Consider the following 6,251-nt stretch of genomic DNA (forward strand, 5'->3'; position numbering starts at 1 on the left):
TAGACTTGAATGGGTGCGAGAGAAAAAGTCTCAATATACAATCGCAGCATGCTGCGATTGTTTTCTCAGTCCGATTGGGGATGAGAAAATAATCGCTCATGGGTGCTGGCACATAGGCTAATATTGGTCCAAGTGGAATGCGATGTTTTATTGCATTCCACTCAGTCCAATTTTCATGCCGTGTGGCTTAGGCCTAATTCTCAATATGAATAAATCAATGCCATTAATTTAAAGATAAGATTATTCTCTAAGGAGCCTGTCTTCAGTTTCTGCACTCCTCATCTATATCCCTTCCTGTACACATTCCCAATCATGCACAACTGGCTGAGGATCATTATCTGTGGTGTCATTATTCAGAGCACACTGCTCTGAGAGGTGCAGGCTAAGTTTTGTGTCTTGCATGTAAGGATATGCATGATTGACATGCTATGTTTCATTTAAAGCATAGACAGGAACTCTTTACTCTTTGTTCTTTGAATGGATCATGTGACAGCATGTATGATTGGTTGGTATCACACATGCTGTCTGCGTCCCTATAATGGTGTAAAAATATTTAAAAAAATGGGCGTGGGGTTCCCCTATATTGTGATACCCAGTGCAGATAAAGCATCCGTCTACAGGCTGCAGCCCCTAGCTGTGCTTATCTTGGCTGTGTATCAAAATAAGTGGGACCATATGTAGCTTTTTTTTGTAATTATTTAAATATATCATAAAATAAAACTGCATGCGGTCCCCCCAATTTTGACAACCAGCCACAAATAAAGCAGACATCTGATGGCTGGTATTCTGAGGCTTAGCAGACCCATGGTTATTGGGCCTCAAAGTCTAAAAATAGCAGCCCATTAGTTGCGACAATCCCCACACGTTAGCTGCTCATCCCGATTGCCCTGCTGCGGTGGCAATCGAGGTAATACAATGGGTTAATGACAGCTTGCAGATGCCACTAAGACCTAGATTAGTAATAGGTAGGGTTTATGAGGCCCCCGATTACTAATGCTGTAATTGAAAAAAAATAAACACAAACACCAAAAACATCCTTTATTTGAAATAAAATATAGATATAAAGAACACCCACCCTCTTTCACCCCTTTATTAACTCCCAAAAAACCAAGGTCCAACGTATCCACATGAGGCCACATGACGATCCTGGCACTGCTACATCCTGAAGTCGCAGCGTGTGGGCAGGCCCAGAACATGACCGTCCACTGCATTTGTGAGGGACGACAATAAAAGTTTTATTGCAGACATTTAATAATTCCATAGTATATGAAAAGCATGATTTTATTGCTGGATTTTGGCTTTAAATCAGCATGGAGGCAGTTTGATAGCTCTAGAGGACCCGACAGGAACCCAATATTGAAATATAGAATGCTAAACCAGGGGTAATAATTTGACAGCATCCAAAAACTTTCACTTCAAAGACTCCTTAGTACTATTTATGACATTCAGCAGACAAAACTTACTTGAAATGTTACATTACCTATTTTACTAGAAAACTACAATAATTTACTCCAAACTACAAAGTGTTAAAACTCAGCTTTATCTGGAAGACCTATTGATTTATACTTACTCTTTTTCTAATGTATTCATATTTTAGATTACTTATTCATGATTTCATTTTTTTTTCCTTATAGGATAGAAGACAATGTTGAATTGGGGCTTGGAGAAAATGCTACAAGTACACTATTCAGTCTTCTTTATGTTGTTTAAATGAAGAGTTGATTACCAGCTGTCTACTGTAGTGTACTGTATATATGTGTAACATATAAAACTACCAAGTGTTAATAAATCATACTGATTTGCAAGACAATTGAGACAAAATATGTATATATTACAAATAAACATTACAAATGAATGTATCCAAGACATTTTGGAATTATATTGTCCAGTTTATATATTTTGGTATAGTGAAAATAAAAAGGGGAATTTGATTGAAAACAATAGAACCAGGATGCATGAAATTTAAAGGGAAACACATAAGGGATGAAAATTAGAAAAATGACTGACTCAGTGGTCACTTATTCAATTTCTTACACCTTTCTGACAAAATAAACTGTTATGACTTTGATTTCCATTGCTTCACACTCTGCACTAATTTACAATTACATATTACTCAAATTGTGTAAATTATAGACGTATAAAAGAAAAAGTTTATTCAAGGACAGATAAGTGATTTGGGAATAAATCACAAATATTAAAAAGCTTCACAACTATCACAACTATCCCAGATTCCAATGAACTACTATCACATGAATAGCCACAGTAAGTGTGGATTTGAAATACTTTTGACTTGATGCTCTAAATCTCCCAGCTTGGTAAAACTCCCATATGTTCCTCCTTTATTATGTAGTATGCTAATATGGGGTGACTTAATGCTTAAAAAGATTAATTTATCCCTTTATAAACCACTTTTTGCATTAGATACCCAAACTAGGAATATTTTTTTGGGACTTGAAGATCAAGCTGGTAGGGGGAAGGCAGTTCCACTCTTTTATATATATATTTATATATATATATATATATATATATATATATATATATATATATATATATATATATATATATATATATATATATATATGTATATATACCGTATTTTCGCACTTTTTTTCCCCCAAAATTGTGGGGGAAAAAGGGGTGCGTCTTACAAAGTGAATGTAACTTACCGGGCAGTAATGCGGCGGTGGAGTGAGTCACAGGAGGCTGGTGCGGCCTCCATGGATCCCCTGGCAATCGGCTGCGGAGGCGGCCGCCATGGATCCCGCGGCAATCGGTTGCGGTGGCGGCCGCCATTGATTCCCCGGCAATCGGCTGCGGTGGTGGCCACCATGGATCCCCCGGCAATCGGCTGCGGTGGCAGTCACCATAGCCGAAATCTTTATCTGTGCCTGCGCTGCCTCCAACGCGACTTCCGGAAAATGGCTGCGGAGGTGACGCAGGCGCAGATGGAGATCTCAGAGAAGCGAGATCTCCATCTGCGCATGCACTGCCTTCCGTAGCCATTTTCCTGAAGTCCATCGCGTCGGAGGCTACGCAGGCGCAGATAGAGATCGCGGCTCTCGAAGATCGCGATCTGCGCATGCGCGAGCTCCATTTTAGATCTCCGCAGCAGACGGAGATTATCATAAGAAAGAGGAGAGAGAGAAGAACGATTCTCCCTCTCCTCGCTAGGGCTGGATGCTGATTGGTGGAGACAACTTCTGCAGAGCTGCCTCCACCAATCAGTGATCTGAGAATGACAAATGTTATCAGTTGAACGAAGGGTCCTAATAGGTGAGCAAAAAACACTGAAGGGGAACACAACCCCCATCATCAGCCTTCAGAATATACTGTATCAATTGGTGTATTTTGAAGGATGGTGGGGGCTGTAGTCCTTTAGTGTAAACACTCCAGGGAGGGACTAATGTAGTGGCCAAAGTGTAAATGTGACTACCACCCCCCTCATCTTTCAGAATACAGCCATGTATGGTGTACAGTACATGGGTGTATTCCTAAGGATGAGGGGGGTGGTAGTCCCAGATCCCCATAAAAGTGCATCATGCAGGTCCCCCATAGCCGTATCATCCACGGATCCCACATAACAGTGCATCATCCACAGGTCCCCATAATAGTGCGTCATCCACAGGTCCCCCATAGCAATGCGTCATCCACATTTCCCCCATAATAGTGCGTCATCCACAGGTCCCCCATAGCAGTGCGTCATCCACAATTCCCCCATAGCAGTGCGTTATCCACAGATCCCCCACAGCAGTGTCATCCACAGGTCCCCCATAATAGTGCATCATCCTCAGGTCCCCCATAACAGTGCGCCATCCACAGGTTCCCCATAGCAGTGTCATCCACAGGTCCCCCATAGCAGTGTCATCCACAGGTCCCCCATAGCAGTGCATTATCCACAGGTCCCCCACAGCAGTACACCATCCACAGATCCCCCCATAACAGACCCTCCTGTTGAGTCTAAATTGTTAAAATAATGTTTTTTTTTAATTAATTAAAATGTTTTAGCACACTATTTTGCTCAATTTTTTTTTTTTTAATTTTCCTCCTTTAAAACCTAGGTGCGTCTTATAATCAGGTGCGTCTTATAAAGCGAAAAATACGGTGTATATATATATATATATATATATATATATGGGAACTAATTATTTTTTTTTTTTATTTGGACCTAAAAAAAATTAGGTAAGGGGAACTGTCAGGTCCAATATGCACCCAGAACCACGAGCAGTTCTGGGTGCAATTGCTAATCCCCGCCTAACTGTCTCTGTATACAGTACCATAGATAAAGGGATGTTTAGAAAAAGTATTTCTAAAGATCCTTTATGATATGCTAATGAGCACTGGGACTAGTCACAAAAGCATTATTCCCCCGACTAGTCCTCCCTCTTAGCATGTTATTCATTTCCCAGCATCATTGGCGGTGATGCGCATTCCTGTGTCTGTTGTCACCACCTCAGAACGACATGCTTAGGGTCAGTGCGCATAATCAGAAATCTTGGCAATTTTGATCACGCGCACTATGAAACCGGGTGTACACGTCCCAGCTTCAGAGAGGTCTAGTGTGCATGACCGAAAGTGCCAGGACTTCTGCACATGCGCACTGACCCTAAGCCCACTGTCTGACTTAATGACAATGAACACGGGTACACGCGTCACCTCACCACCAATAGCGCTGGGCATTGAATAGCATGTTAGCATGCCTTTGTGGATGTGCTAACATGCTAAGAAGGGCAGACTAGTCAGGGGAACTTACACCTTTGCGGCTAGCGCCTGCGCTCATTAGCATATCATAAAGTATCTTGAGAAATACTTTTTCTAAAGATCCCTTTATCTATGCTACTATATGCTGAGACAGTTAGGCAGGGATTAGAGATATCCACCCAGAACTGCTCGTGGTTCATTTTAAAATGTACAAGGGAGGAATCCATTTCTTTTTTTTTTAAGCTCCAGTCAATTGTTTAATTGGTAGGCTGAGGAAAGATCCATTCCTCTCTATCTATATGGGCCACCATTATATGGTTTATACTGTTATTGAGTAGGATTTAAAAAATGCATTCATAAAGTAATTCAAACATTAAATCAAATAAGAAGTTGGCACATATCTCAACAAACAGGCATAGGTAAGAATGAGTGCAAAGGCCACAGTGTAAACATGTGCCTACACATAGCACTAATACCAAAAGGTGTGTTGGCCCATTTTTCATATGTTTTAGTTTATTGTACTTTTTATATATATAGGGGTGTGGCTCCCCCTTTTTGGTCTGTGCATTGTGTTTATATAGCTTTCCATGGACGGATGCAAAATGGTCAAGCCAGGGCCTTCCTGTGGCCCTTTTTATTGAGCCATTTGGCACTTGTAGAGGTAAATCATTTAGACATATCCTGATTGGGTACACCTTGTCCAGGTGAGATGGTTTTTACTCTTTTTTTAATCAATATAGTGTAAACACAGTACCCTATGTTATTTTCATGTACTATTACTATTCATTTACCTATTTACTGCTGGGTATTTTCTCATTGTTTTTATCCTCTATAAATGTTTAATAGATCCCACATGTGGGAGCAATATCTACCCCTGGTAGAGAAGTCCAGTCCCATAGCCGCATCTGTGGGAGTTTAGAAAACAGTACACCATGGCTTACTAGGTTGTTTTCGAAACTGCCACTCCTAGATTGTCACCTCTCTATTTGTATTGGATAGAAGAATGTAATTACAGGATTTAAGTTTTAGAATTGGGGCCTCATCTGGCTGACATAAACATCTAACATGTGAATAGTTTTTTGGATAAGCATTATGAAATTTATACTACTCCAATGCTAAAGAGAACCTGTCACGAGTTTTTGAGCTTTTGAACAAATGCCACCACCTTTAACTGCTCCTCTGCTACATTCCAAAAATGTGTCCATCAGCTCCTGATTTCTCCTGCATACCCCAAAAATACCATTTAATTTGTTCCCGCACTGTATATAAAATGATAGTGGCCCAGTCTGATGGGCAAATGCTGCAGTGATGATGCCCATTGGACTGGACCATCATCATTTACATACAGCAGGGGAGCATATCAAATTATATTTGTGGGTGTTTACAGGGGTAATCAGGAGTTGATAGACACATTTGTGGAATGTAGCACAAGAGCAGTAAAAGGTGGTGAGTGACATTTATTCATAGGCTCAAAAACTGGTGGCAGATTCCCTTTAAAACAAACCTATCAAATTATAACATGCTACCAATTGCACTACATTTTCAGAGTAGTG

The 6,251-nt window shown here is 40.5% G+C and overlaps 1 protein-coding gene across 1 annotated transcript in view; it reads left to right on the plus strand.

Annotated features, from left to right (window-relative positions):
• Positions 1–2,290, plus strand: part of KHDRBS2 (KH RNA binding domain containing, signal transduction associated 2) — a 658,172-nt gene extending 655,882 nt beyond the window's left edge. The window contains exon 12 of the transcript XR_012751429.1: positions 1,635–2,290. The gene's annotated coding sequence lies outside the window, so the exon portion shown is untranslated. The remainder of the gene's footprint in view (positions 1–1,634) is intronic.
• The last annotated feature ends 3,961 nt before the right edge of the window (positions 2,291–6,251 follow it).

Source organism: Anomaloglossus baeobatrachus, chromosome 3 (assembly GCF_048569485.1).
Source record: "Anomaloglossus baeobatrachus isolate aAnoBae1 chromosome 3, aAnoBae1.hap1, whole genome shotgun sequence".
Classification (NCBI taxonomy): domain Eukaryota; kingdom Metazoa; phylum Chordata; class Amphibia; order Anura; family Aromobatidae; genus Anomaloglossus; species Anomaloglossus baeobatrachus.